The sequence below is a fragment of the Haliaeetus albicilla genome, chromosome Z (assembly GCF_947461875.1).
Source record: "Haliaeetus albicilla chromosome Z, bHalAlb1.1, whole genome shotgun sequence".
Lineage (NCBI taxonomy): Eukaryota > Metazoa > Chordata > Aves > Accipitriformes > Accipitridae > Haliaeetus > Haliaeetus albicilla.
The window spans coordinates 5,634,488-5,651,150 of record NC_091516.1 but is presented as its reverse complement, the minus strand read 5'-3'; the positions used below and the strand labels follow the sequence as shown (position 1 = coordinate 5,651,150).

At 35.6% G+C, this 16,663-nt stretch overlaps 1 long non-coding RNA gene across 3 annotated transcripts in view; it reads left to right on the top strand.

The window, feature by feature from the left end:
- Positions 1-16,663, top strand: part of LOC138683762 (uncharacterized) — a 95,936-nt gene that overhangs the window by 791 nt on the left and 78,482 nt on the right. The gene's annotated exons all lie outside the window — the stretch shown is intronic.

Below are 16,663 nucleotides of genomic sequence, written 5' to 3'. Positions count from 1 at the left end.
ATTCCCCTATTTTTTTTTCTTTGAATTGCAGCAAAGAATTTGGTGAATAAGTGGAAGTTCATGGAATTTCTGTAAGTTCCTCTGAGGCTAATAAACTACAGCTGTTAATCATTACTATAATAGTTAAATACATCTTCCAAGTTCTGTCCTAATTTTATGAGAATACTTCGGGTGTACCTTTACTTGTAGATTGGTGGAAATTTTAGAAAACAGTGCACAATTTCAAAGCTGGGTTTAAGATCAAAGGTCCTCATTCAGTAATAATTTATGCATATGCTTGACTTTACACATTATAAAATATATTTAATTGCTACAGTGGGACCACTCAAAGTTGGTGAAATTAAGCACTTGTGTAACTTCTGCTGAATGAGGACCTGAGCTCTGCTGGTACCAGTTTAAAAGACTAGACACATTTTTTTCCAGGTAAAGCTTTTATGCATGAAATTAAAGGAAGCCAAAATGGCATTTGAACGAAAAGAAGACTGAGATTTTGGAAAAAGCTGTAATTTCATTTTTGTGCAAGTGAGTTGTATTACCACTGCCGGTTTTACCCCAGTTTCAAAGGTGGCAATAACTTGCTGTGTTTTGGGTTTCTTTTAAAACAAATCTTTGTATTCCCTTTCTGTCACTGTACTTCAGCTAAATGCACATTGAGGAGTTGAGTTTGCTTGCAAATCATAGTGAAGGATTTCATTCTGTGATACAATTAACTATGCCAGAGGAAAAAACAGGGATACTAAGGACTCACACATGGATTAAAATAATCAGTTAAAACCTGTTTGAAGTATATGTGGTATTTGGTACATATGTGGGGAGTGTACATCATGTTGGAGAATTAGACTTCCTGAGAATAAAATGAAACATTCCTGATGTAGGCTTGTTCCTAATTTCTTCCAAATTATTCTTAGTATTATTAATTTCTTTTTGTGGTGGTGTCCTGTACATCTTGCATCAGGCAATGTCAAAGCAAGATATTAGAAAAGATGAACTGCTGGACTGAGCTAGCATTTCTCATTAATTTGCACACATTCAAGAAAGTAAAATACATTACAGACTTACAGACCATTATTTACTTTGGAATGCCAGACTAATTCAGGAAGAAGCCAACTCCTATTGCTTGTAGAATAGGTGCTGCATCTTTTCACAGTCTTTGTTGCTTTGGGTGCATTCGTTCAGGCAACTGTTCATAACATATCAGTAAATGCTTTTCTTGGAGTTTAAAGTTTTATACATAAGTAGTAAGGAACGTGTATATTAAGCAGGAAACCCTAGATGAGGTGCACTCAGGCCCACAAATAGTTAAGAAATTAGGTAATTTCAATATCTGTATAACAAATATTATTAGTTTCAGTGGATCATAATAGTATAGAAAATCATTACCTATAATGATGGATGACAACATCAATAATTGTAAGAGAGACATAACGTTTCTGCAATGTTCACTGTTGTTATTGCACTGTATTATGCACTGCATGGAAAATACTACAGAGCTTGTTCATATAGCTTCTAAGTGAAGATTTATTATTGAAAGCTGTTATTATGATCTTTGATGGATTACATTGTACTGTAGATTAGTGATAATTTTCATTTACATTTTTTTCTTACACTTGCTTATTCACAGTCTCCAAGATGTCTTTCTTCTTAATTACTCTGTTGTTCATTTTCATATTCTCCATTTTTTCCTATCTGATTCTAGGACCATGCTAGAATTCACTTGGCAGAACTTGTGGGGCTGTAGTCTTATTTTTATTATGTCTGAGATACTCGAGGACTCCTTTTTCAAGTACCAGAACTAAGACCTTGCAGGATTTGGTATGGTTCCAGTAATACTCTATGCATAAATCTTTTCATGTTTTACAGCTCAGCTTTTAGCTGATACTTGATATTCTTGGAGAATGCCCATGTTTCTGCTCCATCTGTATTAACCAGTGGTACAAATGTGCCAAAAATCCTTTTTACTGTACAACAGGATCTTCCTAAAAATTTTGTTTTGCAGCTTGTGTTAGTTTAATTAATGTTGGTAGGAAATGTTATGGAAAATGCCCTTTGTGTTCTGTCTTAAATTTGTTCTTTACATTATTTTTTATGTCTTTTTCGTTGGTCTTTTCTGGATTATATACCAACTATCGTAGAGTAGTTGTGAACCAAATTAATATACAGTCAGTATTCTTACCAAAATAGTCTGATTTTCCTCCTTATCAGATTTAAAGTATCTCATATCCTCAGTCATGCTGCTTTTTTCTCCACGTTTTCTCCAGATGCATTTTGTTCGATATTCATTCTAAATTTGTAGAGATCAAAATTAGCTATATCACAAAAATACAAGAAGACCAGGAGGAGATGAGTTTGTATGGCATCACTTACCGTTATAAATCTTCCACCAATCTCTTTATGATTGTTGCTTTATACTCATGTAGAAGCATTTTTTATGTTAGAATAGAATTTAAGATTCTTGCAGATGATACCTCTACTCTTCTCATAATTTCTTACACTATTTCTATTTCCTTTGAGTCGACTTCTTACAATTTAAATACTGATTCACAGTTTTCTCCTTTTCTGCTTGCTTATTTACTTATCTATTCACTATATCAACAATGTATCTTTGAGCTCTGTAGTATATTAACAGACTTTAACATGACTATGTATTTCTTTGATGTGTACACTACAAATAAAGCTAGAAAAACACAATCTATTCAACTTGCATGAGGTAGTGATCTCTCTGGCCTGAGTATTTCAGCCTTTTTTGTGCTTGAAGTACTTTTTCTGCAGCACTGAAGTCATTGCAGCTACAGCATTGAGTCTGAGGGGAATCGAACTGGTAACTTCAAAAGAGACAAAAGAAATAAATTCATATTTTACTGTACAAAATCAAGGGGCTGAACTAGAAATTGCAATATGTTTATAAGGTTTTTGGCTAAAGGTACATATAGCATCCCAACTAATGTTGGTCCATCTGTGCATTAACTCCACTGCATTAAACAAACGAAATTATTTGAAATGATGCCAGAATTTAGGGGCAGAGGATTAACTGATTCTTATCATTACCTTGGGCTTTCTGCACTCCACCCACACTTCTTTTTATTACAGCTTTGTAACAATTAAGTGTCTTTTTTTTTTTTAACATGCTTCTCATGGTATGTTGCATAATCAATATTATTTATTGTTCAGGTAGATTTCATTTATGAAACTGTATAAAAGAATGACTTACTGAGAGTGTGCTGTGAAGGAAGACTAAAAGATGACAATAATTTCTCAAAATAATTACATAGTCTGCAGAGTTTTACATTGTATTGCATTGCATGGCATTTGTTGCCTTCACAGCTAGTCTGTCTAATAAAATTACTTATTACAGTTCAGTTACAGCAAAAAAAAGGTGGCTATGACTGCAATAACCATAGTGAAAACTCTCAGTTTATTCTATTTTTTTTTTCTGTTCTACATAGATAAAAGTGTTAACTCTCCCCTTTTTCCTTGATGCATGTACGCATTCCTCTTCCATTTCTATTATTTTGCTCAGTTAGTGCAAAAGCAACATTTAAATATAGATCACTGCCCAGGCTTTCCTTTAATCTTCATGATCAGGAAAAAAATCTTGCTTTTTGCAGGAATGTGAGCCTAGTCATGGTGCCAGTATATGTTTTATGGCGTACCTGAAAAAACAAAAACAAACAAACAAACACCAGCACATACACAAGACAGCTTTTGCAGTGATTACCCTTTTATTTAACTATGTGGTTTTAAGACAAATTACAGGTTTGCAACAATTCTTCTATAATGAGCAACATGTTGCTATTTTTTTAGTGGATGTTGCAAACCAGACTCCTGCTGGGATTCCAGCTTCTGTAGATTGCTATAACTCTTTGTTTCAGGGGTGCTGCTATAATTTTTACCTACTGAGACCTGTAATCTAGATCCCACTGCTCCACCTGTCTGTCCATGTGAATAATTTATTTTTGTGGTCTGAAACCCTTTGATGATTTTATCTTAGTGGTTAGGTCACTCTGGTAAGAAGACAGTCCTGGGCTTCGTATAGCCCATATTGGGTTTTATTATTTTATATTGGGTTTTCCAGAAGTAAGATGATTATCAAACACATGGGTATGTCTGAAATCCATGCTCTTTTTCAAGCCTAGGTATTTTAGTGCAAGACACAGACAGATAGGTATCTCTAGCCACCTCCAGGCCAGAGTCTGGAACCTTCTGAATTTAAGTTTTACATGCAGAAACAGCGGACCGCTGACAGAGAAGGTGATATACATAATTTTGTTAGCAGACCAGTAAAGCACTCAGTTTCAAAGTCAGAGTTATAAGTTGGTGTTCTTTTTCACATTGAAAAAACTTTTTAAAAAGCATCTCCAATCTCCCTGAGTCATGTCAAAAGCAGCAGGCTTTTGCCTAATTGGCTGTAGCATTTTGTTTAAACTGTGTACTGGAGAACTGAGGTTTCTTCAGGCCAGAAACGGGTAGCAGAACAGTAACCCTGGAAGCTACCACAATGAGCCTTTTTCACCCATGCAAGCTGAGTTACATAGCTTTATGTTACGAGATGTGCTCTCCTCAAGTAACCAATATGTTAGTGTGTCTGTCACATGACTGAATACACATGTATATAACCTGTCAGATGAGCACAATGCAGATATCCCATGACATTGTGCTTTTGCATATCATGCCTTTTAGATACGATAGGCATGCATGTGATCATACGATGAAAGATGTGCTGCCAGGCCCTCATGAAAGAGGGTGACAAAAGACAAGACTATAAGGATAATTCATTTAGTATGCTGCCTACTCCATCACCATATCCAAACAGCCTTCAGGTAGCCAGGAGGAGGGCCTTAAATGCGGCTGAGTTGTTCTGGTGGTCTGGATCCACTCAGTCATTTTAGGTTAGTTCACTTACATAGGAATGTCCTGAGAATCATACGGTCCTAGGCGAAGGGGAGAAGGAATCAGAGATCAGGACTGTCTTACCACCACAGCGACAACTTAGCCATCTTGTCAAAGGACTCAAAAGTTGGCATGTTTTCCTTGGGGTGTAAGACATTGTGAATCTGTCCAGTCTGGGAAGGGAAGTGAATCCAATGAATGCTGTAAATATTAAGCTATTACAGAAAAGGTGGACACAGTCTCTTCTTCCACCCATGCCTTAAAAGAAGTGGTGGCAACTGCATTTTATGAGGAGACCAATCCTATCAATTGGTGCTAAGCATACTCTGAGTGTGTCTACAGGATCTGGCTCTTTCGGATAATTGAGGGGAAGAATGTCTGGTCTGAAGGTCTGATCCAGACACCAAACTGCTTTGGAAGCACAGTTCTAGCCATGCAAAACCAAAATGCTAAATGTCTGGAGAAACTTATGGACTCAAATAGGTTAGCACCCAAAGACAGTCATTATCTCCAAGTTCAGAGAAGAGGTTAAAGAGGAATTTTTAGATCACAGTTTTGGATTTAAGTATCCAGCTTAATTTAGGAATTGCTTTACTAGTATCAGTGGATCTAGATCATGGGGCAAGCGTAGGTTTGGGCTTAATTTAAAAAGAGAGAGATTTCTTACAGTTTTCTAATCAAATCATGGCAATATTTGCTGATACAAAACTTAAGAAGCTGTGTTCCATTTCTGTAAAATGTTCCTTGGGTATAACAAATATAACTTTAGCACTTCCTAGAAATTGTTTAATGTATATAGTCATAATGAAAGAGGAAGTTCTGCTCTGACAATAGGAGTTTGTGATTAGTAGCTTTTTCTTAGTCTTAAAACTCACCTACTATGAAACCCAGCAAAGTTGCTAATGCTGTATTATTTTCCTGTCTAGCTTATCAGCAACAGATCTAGAAATTAATAGAAGTTATACTATACATCTGTCAGTTATGCCATTTGTGTGATATTTAAATATTTTCTGTTTGTTGTAAAAGTATAATCTGAAAAAAGATAGGTGCAGATATTTCCTCCAGCTTGCAGGAAATGATAACAGGTTTTAGAGACCAGAACTAACTCAAAACTCAATGGGCAATGAGAAAGTTATCTCTTAGGTGGAAATTTTCAGAACTGATGGTTATCACTGTCATAAACCAGGAATCCATGGACAGATATGCAGAGTTCTACTGCAGGGTAGTGTTGACGCAGATGATAACAGAAGTAGTAGGGGCAGCTTCAGAGTGACCTGGGTTTTGTGCACAGGTGGAAGTAAAAAAAAAAAAAAATCCTATTTGGTACACATTTGAAAGGTCTAAGGAAAAAATGTTTCTTCATCCTCAAGATATTTGCCAGTGTAACAAATTCGCCAGCATGAATGAATCAGCCTGTTTCTCCAGACTGTGTAATATGCTTTTTCTTTAAATAAGTTGTGTTACCTTCTTCAAAGATGGTTGATTAGGGTATAGCAGAGTTCAAGCATCGAGTGACCACAATGGGGTTGTTAAAATAACCACATATCTGCCAGAGGCAGAGTTAGTTTTATTAATAGTAGTGTGCTTATTGGCGAGTCAGTGGAAATGAGTGTTACGCCTGGATTAATTTGTGTTTACTGTCTATGGAAATCTTGTTTCTCCAATAGGGCTGGGCTCAGAGCCAAGACCTTGGTTCAGGTCAGCACCCTTTGCAGAGGCTTTAAAGCTAGCTCAGCAATCCAAATAACTCCCTGTGGAGCAATTCATGAGAACATTCCCCCCAAACTCTGCAGCCAAACTAGCCTTTTTGACCTTGTCCAGAACTCATAGGTTGAAGCTTCTTGATTAACTCAGTCTGGCACCATTATCAAATACCTGTGCACCTAACGTATGTTTATCTGCCTGGGATCTACAACTCTTTTATAAGCTTTCCAGGCTCTAATGTAAGGTTTTGTGTCACCAGGACATACTTTAGTTTTTGACTGCTAGAAGAACAGCATTTGTTTGCTTTCATCAGTGCTCTTTGAATGCTCGTATTAAAGTAACTTGAATGGTTATGTGCTTGACCATGTTTGTTCTCATTCCCATTTCCTCGCCTGTCCTTTTCTGAAAGTATTTTACTCAGCCAGCGTGGAATACATATCTCACAGATGTCAAAACTCTATTTCTTCTAGGAATCTGTTGCCTCAGTTCTCAGCTGCCATTATGGCTGCTGTAAAGCTGATTGAAAAAGCTAGAAGAAAAATATTTTTGGTAGGTCTTTGCTGAGATTTTAAAGTACTCTGCAGATGAGATGAGATATTTTTGCCAGGAGTGGTCCTAAGTTGATGTCTCACTAGCTTGTCCACCTGACATTTGCAGCCCACTTTGTAAGCTGATTGGGGGCCAGCCATCACAAAGCTCCAGGAGCTGTATTTTGGAGATTCACAGCACCTTGTCAGATGTGGTTCCTAGGCTTGTGGATTATTGGTCTGACAAGGAACTAAGATATTAATCCCAGCTTCCAGGTTTATAATTTCTTGAATGACATGGATACAAGTGCATATAGATCCAAGTAGGCTGCTAGCTGGACTGTACCAATCAGGAAAGTGAGGCCTGTGATGGTATGGAGGTATGGTCTGGTCTGCCTGAATTGTTTCACTTCATGGAGGAGGATAAGAACTGGGTGATGAATTTGAACAAAAATTTATACAGGATAAAAGTCACCTTTTCGCATACAGCTGAGTAGATTACCTTGTCTGTACTGTAGCCGTTCCTATAACTCATGTAGACACACTTGGAATTATTTTATAGCTAGTTTTATAGTTACATTTAAACTAGCTCTATTCGTGTGTTTGAGCCAGGTAGCCAGGTGGTACTTAGAGCAGCATGGAGACCCTCCTAAGTAGCAAGATAAAGAAAGGGCTGCAGAAAGAAGGGAATTTAGACCACAGTGATCACCACACTGCTGTGCTTTGTAGTTGCAATATCTAATTTAAGATAAGACAGCCATCTTAGCTGCAGTTATGGCAACAAGATTCATAGTAGTAATTATGATGCTGAATCAGCATTGTGTTCACGTGTGGAAATAGCAAAACTGTGGAGAAGGGAGCCTTGAAAAGTCACAGGGTTTCTAAAACAAAGTTGTCAAAACAAAGTCTCTCAAACTAATAGAGAAACAAACTTTGAGACCAATTTTTTATACTGTTATTAGTCATATTTACAATGCCAAAGGGATTTATGCAGCTAGGTACATATTAGCAGTGTAGGTACATAGATTTTCTAAAAAGACTGAGCTTTCCAGTTAATGAAACACTGTTTTCTGTTTGAAATTTTGCACATGGTATCAGGATGTGTTTTTTGTGAACCAATAAAACTATGAATTAATGTCAAGAAGATTCTGAACTTGGTGATTTTTTTTTTAGTTACTGACTTTTCCAAAATTCGTCTGCATACAGAGCTTGATTGGCAAATAGGTAAGGGATTGTTTTGTGAATCAGATTAATAGTAAATTCATGCATTTAGAATTAAAATTAGAGTAAGTAGTATAATGATGTTAGGTATAAATGAGACAAGCACTGCAATGATAACATTATATAATAAAACTGGCTTCTGATAATTTGATTTAACACTTCTTGATACATTATATTAGATTGTTTACAATTTTTTAGTACTGTTTGGTGGGAAAAAGGCTTTTAAATTCAGATAGTTGCTCAGTTTTGTACTTTCTTTAAGCATTCAAAATCCAATATAGAATATAATTTTAAAATAATCCAAGCTATTCAATCAGTTTGATTTGATATTTTGCATATCATGTTGTCTGCAGTCCTGAGATGCTGTTATTTTATGTTAGAAAAGTAATTTACTGCATGTGTTTCAAAAAATATTTTATTGACTTTCTGCAAATCTCAATGCCTGCAAAATACGTAAGAAAACCTGTCAAAGTGGAGGAATTGTATTTCCAGTGGGATGGCCAAAAATTTATTTCAGAGTGAACAGACTTTAAGGCCAAGGGAATTATTATGGTTGTTTAGTGTGACCTACTGTAGAGCACAGAGTTCTGGTTTAATTTTCTCTTTAGGTCAGGTGAAAGTATGAAATACATTTATATAATATTAGACAAAATATAATTCCTCCAGTTCAATAGACAAATTTTAATTCTTTTATCTTAGATCTATCCAACCCATTAATTGTTGCCTTTTCCAACAGAGCTGAGAATTTTCAGATGGGGCTTCAACTCAAGCCAATAGGGTTGAAGAAGAAGTTAGAGAACCAAAAAAGGAACAGAATTAGAACTGATATCCATTTATATCCATTTATTAAAATCCTTGCTCTGAACATTACCAATAACTTTTGTCTAAGCAGGCAGTGGGTAAGCTTGACCTCAGTCTATTTTTCAACTTTTTCATGGACTTTGGAAGGCAAGCATCAGCCAGTTTATAAGAGCAAATATGTGCTTAGAAATATAACAAGGCATAGTATGTTCTTGTTGAAATGCAGCTTTTTACATGAAAATATTACAACCAGCCCATAAACTAGCTCAACATGTTTCATGGTATTAACAATTGAGTTCAGTCATGACTGTATTCTGACTGGTTTTAGGAGGTATGATGCAAAATCAGAATTTACAGATATAATGAATGGACACTGTATTTTAGACTACAAGTGTAAGTTGATTGGATTGGAGAAGGTCTTGGGGATTTCAAGAGGGAAAATGAGGAGGCCTTAAAGGATAAGTTTTGGAATATCTTCAACATATAAGGAATATTGTGAAGAAAATAAGCAAGCAGTATAATCTTACATAGCAGGAGGTAAAGATTTAAGCTATAAATAATAACATCATTAGTCCTGCATTTATTATGAACTCAGCCTAGTTTCCTGTTAACAGACTGTTTTCTACCTGCTCCCCAATATAAAAAAAAAAATAACGCCACAACTGTAAACATTAACTTAACCTGCATTAATGTTTATCAGAGTTCCACATGTAAAAGAATCCTATTAAAGCAGCTGAGGAAACAGATTAGCAGACGTGCATGTAACAGGCAGTGAATAATTCTGACTTTTTCTCCTGTCAAGGCCTCACAAAATGAGTTCCTAAAAATGGAGTCTGAACATTTACGTAGTCATAGCATCCAACAGAAAGGATCCTTCTTAGTCCCTGTGAACTAGAATTCTATTTATTTTTTCTTTTATTGGTTTGTTTGAATGACAAAGTTTACTTAGGAATGATAGTTAAAATGATGTTGCAAGAGGAAAACTGTGACCATTTTACCTGAAGAAGGGAAATACAGCTACAAAGAAGTATATACTTTACATTGATAGAAGCTACTTGTAGTTCACAAAAGAACTTACTAGTACTGGCTGCCTTTACCTGCAGCTGAACTAAGTCCTCTGAGTAAAATTTATCTGAGTAAATGGAGATATCTTTACCTGAACTAGTAATTGTAGGCTTTTCTTATAATCAGTGAAGAGAAACAGGCTTTCCCAGTGTGTGAAAGACATAATTTTGTAAAAGGTTCTAAAAAAGGCTAGATAACTCATGATCTGAAACACTCTTTTTCTCTTTATTGTCTATAAAGCACTCTGGTGGATAGCTGAGATGTAGAAGTCTACACTGTAGACATATAAACTGAAGAGTTGAATCCATCCTGGGAATGAAATACTTAATTTAGAAAAATCCATGACAAATTTTTGATGGCCTCATTAGGGACACAATGTCAACATGTGTTCTGAAAGGGACATACACACTGTATGGAAGGTAGCTAGGATTACAGAGGCTGGTTTTCTACTTCTAATTTTCCACCTACACAATTATCTAACTGCCAAATGTTCATTATGTGTTCATTGGTAGGGAGAAAATCTTTCTGTTACATGGTGGCCCACATAACAAAGACATGGAGATTTCCTTGTTCAAAGAATTGTGAAAAGAGAGGGAAACCACTTCTGACATGATTTATTTAAAGAATGCCAGCAGGCATTTTCAGAGAGATAAGTCAGAGTTAAAATGTGCTGGATGTGTACCTATAGCAGTTACCAATCTTTTCTGCATATGTTGATGACAAAGGAAGATTTGTCACCATAATTAGGAAGGGAGTAAAAAATCCACTTGGTTTAAGATAGACTATGAGAAATACTGTTTTCACATGTCTTTGTGGTGGCTGATAGTATTGGTTTTCATTGGAATAGATGGGTATTGGTCAAATGTTGTTTTGCAGTGAGCTCTCCTGTCACAGAAAGAGAAAAAGAAAACAAAAGAATGCTCATGAAGAGGAATAAATAAAAGGTATCATGATATAGAAAAGGCACTGGAAATCCACCAGATGGATTTTTCTTTCAAATTGTCTTACATGTTTATTTGGTCTATATTGCTAGACTGGAATACATGGCATACATAGAATTCACAGTCATATTGCCTAGTCCTTTGTTGTATCATTTAAAGAATTTTTTTTTCCATTTTCATTTTTTTTTTTCCCTTATAAAGGCCCTGCTAAAATGCAGGAGAATGACTTTGAGTAACTGTGGTGACCCCATTTGGTCAAGAAAAGGGTGTTTTCAAAAGATGACAAACATATTCCTTTTTCAGCTTTTAATTTTCTGGTTTTAATCACCCTTCTAGAGTTGAAGATCATGCAATTATGCTGTCAGTTTATCAGTTCAATTGCATATGTGTCATTTTCCTGAGTAATCTTTGAACCTAGCAGTCAGTTTTAGCTGATTCCATTTGAAGGAGAAGGAGAGGACTGAGTATGGTCTCACAAGTCTGGGGAGGTGTGGGCATTAGTCAGACAAGTAGCAGTAAATTAGAGCCTCATCTTTTCCACCAGTTCCCCTGTAGGATGATGTTAAAGCCTCGATCAAGCAGTATATATTATACCAAATAGCTAATTATCATGATTAAGAATTCAGTGTAGCAACAGCACTGGTGTCTTATGCATGGGGAAGGGTGTTTGATAGGAGAGGTGGGCAAAGGGAAGGAAGGAGAAGTTGAGATTGTCACAATAGGGGAAGAGATTTACAAGACAGACTCACAGAAAATAGCCATTTTTCATTAGTTTTGTTATTCAGAGAACTTTTTTTTAGATTACAAATAATTCGTCTCATTTGTATTTAAAAATTTAATTCAAATACAATAAACCTTTTTGGTCTTAAATCAACTTTCTGTTAGATATTGAAAGTAAAGGAATTTTCTTACAAGAAACCCAGTTGAAAGACTGGAACTTGTGGTAAATTTACTGGAATTCTGTGGCAACATCTGGGAACTGACTGGGCACAGCTATCTGTTCAAAGTTACCAAACAGTTTGGTAGACTAATGAAAGAAAGGTGTTGCAACTTTCCACCCATTGTTGTGGAAAACAATATATTGTAAAATTTTGAGGAGAAATTGACCTCCTGTTCTTTATACATATAATACTGAAGAAAAGTCAGATACTTTGAATGCTCAGTTCCACCTAATAAGATTTTAAAGATACTATTTTGAAATAACAGTGATTAATTCATATATGAGACCTGATTTTTTTCTGGTTGTGTCTCTATTGATCTTTTTTTTTCACTGTGAAGTAGGGAGGGAAACTCTATGAAGTAAAAAATACAAGAGAGAATCTAAAATTAAAATAATAGGATAACTTCAACGGTATGATTATAGTATGTTTTTTTTAATTAGTTACACAATTTGAATTTGAAGTACTTTTACTATTGAAGTACAACATCTATAATTAGAGGTATAACTATAATATGTATTTTTTGTTATTAGTCAAATACATAGTTATATATAGTGTGAAGAGTTGTATCATATTTCTAAACAATATTTGTATACTATTTGCTTATCAAAATAAGCTGATGAAGTAGTTTTGTAAAGTTAATTTTCAGGTCCAGCTTAACAGCTTCTTTCTCCAGCAACTTGCCCATAAACACACAGATTTCCTCCAGTCTCTTTCTGCAGCGGGACTGTGTGAGTTATATTGTGGCACAGGCTATCCAGGACTGCAGAAAAGCCAACACAGTAGCAAGAAAGCAAGCTGTTATTTATTTATCACCAACTTTATTGGGTCACTTGTGCTCTATTTCCTGTTACAGAGGTCAGGATAAAAGCAGATGCTATAATAATTAATAGATGATATGTTCCCACTTATGAAAGGCAATGCAAATTTTCATACTAGCTTAAATTCTATCTGCAACGTAACAGAAATATGTGGGGGAAAACCCGTATACTATATTTTGCTGTAGGAAGCAAATACATTGGGAGTTGTATATTCCCCAAAGAACAGTGTTCAATAAAAAATGGAATGGATTTAAAAGCTTTATAACAAAGCAAATTCCTTGTAAACATTGTTTTCAGGAAATTTCGTATGTGAGCTATCCACGCCTTTTCCTGACAATACATTGTATGATACCTCTGAAATCACAGTTCTTTATCCCAGGTCTAACATTTACAAGGATTTTAGTTATCTTGGACAAATGGAGGGTCAGGGTTTAATCTTTTTTGTTTAAATAACAATCTCTGAGGAGTTTTACATGATAGATAGGTAGATTTAAAAGAATGTGTAGAGGTCAGTGCAGAGAGTGTCTTGAAGTTTGGTGGAATTTGTTTTCTCAGACAGACCACTGAACAATCGTATTTGCATCTCATGCTCCTCATATACTGGATAGTTCAAGCTTTTCATACTGCTTGGAATATAAAAACTGGTTTCCTGAATTAAGTGTGTACAATATCTCCCATAAGAGATAAAATAATTTTAATGAAATTTCACTGGCTTTGTTTTTTACTGAGTCAGATAACATTTTTTATCTTATTTCCTCAAAATGACAGTTTAGGTTTTAAAAGTCCTCATTCTATTGAACAGTTAAGTAATTCTTTACCTTTTAAGAATCAATTATCTCTAAAATGTGCACTGTTTGTTATAAAGTCTTATCTAGGTTAATTTTTATCTGAACTGATAAAATTATTTGACAAAACCAAGAATTCTCATATGCAACCAAGTAAAATAAAAATATGATCCTTTGAAGGCTGGAAAAGGGACATAAAATCTAAAAGCCAGACACAAATTAATTAGATTCAGCCTTGGATGAAATCTAGTGCCAATACAGTGCATATCAAGTACAGGGTTTTTGATCTTAATTTCTGTTACATTTCTAAAGAGACCTGACCCTGAAACTCAGTATTGGAGAGGATTCCTTAGTAAGTCATGACACTGCATTTTGTGGTAAGATACATCTTCTACATTTAAAATGTGTTTGTCTAATCTAAGCCATTTGTCAAGGCTTGTTTTACAGTCAGTGAAATGAAGTACCCCCCTACCCATATCTAGTCTTACTTTTCTCAGAACGGCTACCGTAGCTCTCCTGTACCTTCTTTTCTTCATCAACTCTAGAGGGAGCCTACCTGCTGTCTTAGGCTAAGAATATAACATTTAAATAGTTAAAGATAGGGGAATTGAAGTCTACCTTTTGTTAACTTTCTATGTTTGTATGTAATATGGAAGTGTTACCATTGTTGTTATTGGGAAGATATCCGTTAGTATTAGCTAGATCATGATTTGATATGTATGGGCATTTTTGTTTATTGCTTGTTTCCCCCTCCTCTAGTTCCCTAGCTTTGGAGCACTTTTTTTTTCCTCTTCAAATCCTTTTGCAGTATCAAAATTTGATTAATGTTTTCTTGGAAATTGTTCATAAGTTTGGGTGTGTTTCTTTTTGTTCAAGTTAATTAAATTGGAAGTGAAAGTATCTAAACAATGCATGACCTTGAATAAACTAACATGATTTCAACACAATGTGAGTGAACCTCCCATCCAAAATAAATGATGTGGCAAGTTCTTGAAATGATACAACACATGCTGTTAACCATTAAAAAAGCACTGTGTGAATAACTCCACATTTGAGCATTCAGGATAAAAACAGTTCACAGCTTTTCCCAGGTGCTTCAGCATTCAGGGATGCAAAAACATTTCATTGGTTGTCATCCAGGAGTAGAGCTGCAGTGATTTATAAAATAAAAACAGAGCTCTTATTTACTGTCAGATTTCTAGCTGGACAAATAGGCTGAAGATGAGACAATATAAAAAGTGTAGCTGCTGAGGTTTTGCCTGCAGCTATAATTTAATCCATGGGTGGTAGGAAGCTGGATTACCCTAGAATGATGTACTGTAGGAGAATTTGAGAGGTTTTCAAGCAGCTAAGCAGGAGAACTGAACTGGAATTAAAGGAATTTCCTAATTTAACATCAAGAATTTGCAATATTGTCTTTTCTGCTTCAGTTCTTGGATAGATCTGAAAAGATTTTTCTGACACTGATATGGTAAAATACTACATTCCTTAATCCTCAGGTTTGTTCAGCCTCAAACTGACTCAATGGTTCAATGTATATTTTGCCAAAAATGGGATTGATTTTATCTAATTTTTGACATCTGAGAATGTGGTGAAAGCTAGCTTTTTAGGCTTCCTCTATACTTAAAGAAGAGGGAGAGTTTCTCCAGGAACTGATTCTTCCTTACAATAGGTGTTATGAGAACCTATGCTCTGGAGAAGCTCTCTCTTGGAAGTGTATGCAGAAGGAGCCTAAATAGTGAATTGAACTAGCCATCTAACATATGGATGGCTATACTTAGTAAGATTAGTTACACCCCAAAGCTCTAGCCCCTATTATAACAGTATGAATCTTCCCCTTGCCTTCAGGAAATGTAAATATTGTAAATATAACTATAAATGTAAATATACATGTAAATATTGACCCCAGACTAACCCAGTCCCTTAGAGGAGTTCTCCTCAGAGATAAAGGAATCTTATTGGTGACAGCCATGTCCTTTGTTTTCCTTGAAAACTGCCAATGGCTCTTCTACAATATTATTTTAGATTGGTAAATATTTTCTTACTCCCTCTGTGAATAGTTCCACAGAGAACTGTATTGTAGGAAACTCCTATTGATGTGTTCATCATGTCACTCTCTGACTGGAGTACGGGGATTCATGTATCATTACAGTCTCTGACAGATTTTCAGAAATCAGTGTGCGTTTCAGAGATTAAATACCTGTGTGTGAGGGTTCTCACCCAATAGAACAGAAAACTACTGTCCCCGAACAAAGAAACCTCTATCTCCATCTTAATATGAGTAGGGATTCAGGATTGGCACCATAGACAATATTTCTTTCAGGAAATTATGACTTGCTTCCACTCTGGCAACCAAGTATGGGCTGTGCCCCATGTTCAGAAGCTGTGTCAGTTTCTGTTGTAGTATTACTGCAAAGAAAGATGTGTTTTAGGTTTTATTTCAATAGCTTGCATTGGCTGTCACTGTTTCAGGTGGACTTCCTTAGAAAAGTGGAGGGAAAAGCATCTGGATATGTTACAGCTTGGCTGATGATTACCTGATGATTTCTTCTGGGGATTGATAGGAAATTCCAGTGGGTTTAAGGACCACTGCAATATAAAATTATAGGGATTTGTTAGTTTGTTTGTTTTGACTCCTTTTTTTTTGTTTGTTTTTGACTGACACCCCTCCCCCCCAAAAAAAAAACCAAACCCCAAACAAAACAATCCACCCAACTGTAAAAAAATAAGCCCACAAAACTTCAAGAATTGGTCTTGTTATTTCTGCCAATTTCACTACAGGTCTGAACATAAACCTTCAGTCTTTCTGTTAAGTCACATCCTTAGGAGCATGGGTATGCTAATAAGCAGAGATCTTGTTTCAGCTCTAAATGGACTTTTATTCTAGAGAATTGTAACAATAATTCAATAATCTCTTTCTACATAGTTGAAAATACTGAGATTCTTCAAAAAGAGTGATCTGAAATAGCATAT